A 3,738-nucleotide genomic window follows, 5' to 3' on the forward strand; every position below is an offset into this window, starting at 1 on the left:
ATTTCAACAGTGCTAACCTTTCCAAAGAACTCCCCAAATACAGGCAACACGTCACAAGCGCAACTAGAGAAGGTAAGACACTAGATCACTGTTACACTACGACTAAGGACTTGTATCACTCTGTCAGCAGGGCAGCTTTGGGGAACTCTGATCATGCTGTTGTACAGCTTATCCCAACATACATCCAAAGACTAAAAACTGCCAAACCTGTAGTGACCACAGTTAAGAAATGGACTAGTGAAGCTGTAGAAAAACTGCAGAGCTGCTTTGATTTAACTGACTGAAATTTATTTGAAGAATCTACCAGTAACCTAGATGAATACACTGACGCTGTGATGTTAGGAACATCTTAGGAAGCTGCACCTCGATAAAGAAAGGGCATATCGTACAGGCGATAAAGTCCTCTACAAAGCTGCGAAATACAAACTGCAGAGAGCCATTACCGACGCAAAAAAAGATTATTCTCAAAAAATTTTCTAACGCCAACTCATCCACAATATGGAAATCTCTACATGAAATTACCAGCTACAGGAAGAGATCTCCTCCCCCCTCACTACATAACCTGCAGCTTGCAAATGAACTGAATACATTTTATTGCACTTTTGACAGTACCAACAAAAGCCAAACACAACAAGTCAATTTGCATCTCTGCCACAGGCAAACTGAGCACTCCTCCAACCAGCCATCATCTCCACCCCCTGCAGTGCCTCAGTATGTACACAACACAGCAGACCAGACACAATCTGCTAACCTGTTCCCAGATGTGCATGCTCTAACAATATGCCAATCAGATGTAAATAGACTCTTTAAAAAACAAAACACCAGGAAAGCAATGGGACCAGACGCTGTGTCTGCAAAATGCTTGAATCTCTGTGCCGACCAATTAGCGCCTGTATTTACAGACATATTCAAAGCATCTCTAGAACTCTCAGTTGTTCCTGAGTGCTTTAAAAGCTCAACTATTGTACCAATTGAAAAAAAAACACCCTACATGTTTAAATGATTACAGGCCCGTTGCCCTGACATCAATGGTCATGAAAGCATTTGAAAAACTGATAATGAATTATCTGAAATCCATCACAGATCCCCTGCTGGACTCTTTGCAATTTGCCTACAGGCCTAACAGATCCGCAGACGATGCCGTGAACATGTGTATGCATTATGTGCTACAGCATTTAGATATCCCAGGAACCTACACCAGGATTTTATTTATAGATTTCAGCTCTGCATTTAATACCATAATTCCATCACTGCTGCACAGCAAGCTCTCCCAGCTACACATACCTGAACCCATCTGCAAATGGATAACCGACTTCTTAACCGACAGAAGACAGCGTGTTAGACTTGGTAAACTCACATCAAGCTCTCTGACAGTCAGTACTGGTGCACCCCAGGGCTGTGTGCTTTCCCCACTGCTGTACTCACTTTACACCAATGACTGCAGCTCCACAGATCCATCTGTTAAGGTTCTGAAGTTTTCAGACGACACAACAGTTGTTGGTCTCATTCAAAACGGGGATGAGTATGCATACAGGCATGTGGTGGGACAGCTTTCCTCCTGGGGCAGCAGCAACAACTTGGAACTAAATGCTCTCAAAACTATGGAGATGATAATAGACTTTAGGAGATCTCCCCCCCAGCACTTCCCCTTAACCATAAATGGATCCACAATAACCCAAGTAGAGTCATTCAAGTTTCTTGGGTCCACAATCTCAAATGACTTAAAATGGGACAACAACACTGCCACTATTGTCAAGAAAGCACAACAGAGAATGTACTATCTACGGCAGCTGAAAAAGTTTGGCCTACCTCAAAATCTAATGGTGCAGTTCTACACTGCAATCATCGAATCCACCATAACATCATCTATGACTGTATGGTTCGGCTCCTGTTCAGCATTAAAAAAGGGGAGGCTGCAGCGCATCATCCGATCAGCGGAAAGGATAATTGGCTGTAGCTTACCTTCCCTGCAGGATCTTTACACTAGCAGGTGCAGAAAGAGAGCAACCAAAATTGTCTCTGACCCCTCTCACCTAGCTCACTCCATCTTCCAGCGCATGCCTTCAGGAGTAAGATTCCGGTCAATCGCTATCAAAACCTCTAGACACAGGAACAGTTTTTTTTCCTCAAGCGGTAGCCATACTTAATGCTAAACCACGTTAGAGCTGCTAGGACTGAAAGTAATCAGCACAGAACTAAACATGAACAATTCTCACATTGCTTACTGCCACTATACTTATAACGTCCTTAACTTGTAATATTCACACTGTCTGTCCTTGTATTGTTTTTGTTTGTGTTTGTTAAGCAACTGCCAAGACAAATTCCTTGTAGGTGCAAACTTACTTGGCGAAAATAAATTGATTCTGATTCTGATGTACCATTGTTATATACCCAAGAGAAAAATGAGCTTGCTTAGGGATTTGTAGGATGTCAAAAGCAACCTCACATACATTGGCCGGGAATTGAACCCAGGTCAACTGCTTTGAAGGCAGCTATGCTCATCACTATACCACCAACGCTACATGCTGAAACTTCTTGGAGCAGACTTACTTCCTCCCTTCAAAAGACACACAAACATCCCCATAAAATAATTTAACAGCAACTGCATGCACAGTCTCTGTGGCACAATCGGTTAGCGCATTCAGCTGTTAACCGAAAGGTTGGTGGTTCAAGCCTACCCAGGGACAGCCTTGCCTTTGCATTCAACAGTTGTCCAAAGAGAACCCCAGATAGTCATGTAGAATCATCACTTTCTCTCTCTGGGCTTGAACCACCAACCTTTCGGTTAACAGCCGAACACGCTAACTGATTGCACCACAGAGAATGTGCACACAGTTGTTGCTAAATTATTTTATGTGGATGCATGTGTGTCTTGTGGAGGGAGGAAAAAAGTCTGCTCCAAGAAGTTTACCGCCACTTTAAACAAAACCTGTATACAGTATATTAAATTTCTACATATATTTCTATGATCCTTTCATGATGACAAAGGCCAGAAAGAAGTAGGCAATGGAGTGCCCATTTTTCCGTACGGCTAAGCGGTCTCACTCACTTTTTCCTACAACGAAGCATCTGCTGTACAGCAGCAGAGTGGCGCAGCGGAAGCATGCTGAGCCCATAACCCAGAGGTCGATGAATCGAAACCATCCTCTGCTAGGTGTACTTTAGTTTTTACACCTTGCTTTACCACATGGGCCAATCGGTGGCCATAGCCCCGTAAGAGAAAGTGTAATTAGGGCCTTGCTGTAACATAGATAGTAGTGTAACTATTTCAACTAATGTACCCTTCTTAAACTTGAAGGTTATTTACAAACATAAGTAGAGTGGTGCAGCGGAAGCGTGCTGGGCCCATAAACCAGAGGTTGATGGATCGAAACCATCCTCTGCTAGGCATGATTTCATTTTTGCACCTCGCTTTATCGCATGGGCAAAACGGTTTCCATAGCCCTGTAAGAGAAAGTGTAATAAGGGCCCTGCTGTAACATAGATATTAGGGTAGCTAAGACTACTCCTGGGCCTTTCTTGTAGTTGAAGAGATGAGTGAACTGTGACACCACACTTAAAAAAAAAAAAAACAGCAAACAGAGAAGCTTCCCCATATTAGAGCATTGGATTTGGTAAAGTCTTAAGCCAATATGTTGTAAGACACAAGTAAGCTTTAGGTTAGCAGGAGGAGGAAGAGGGAGGAGGGATAGAAGGTGCAGGGGGAATAAAAAGCACAAGAACAAGATTAGCTCTCAA

This window comes from Hyperolius riggenbachi, chromosome 3 (assembly GCF_040937935.1).
Source record: "Hyperolius riggenbachi isolate aHypRig1 chromosome 3, aHypRig1.pri, whole genome shotgun sequence".
In the NCBI taxonomy this organism is placed as follows: Eukaryota; Metazoa; Chordata; class Amphibia; order Anura; family Hyperoliidae; genus Hyperolius; species Hyperolius riggenbachi.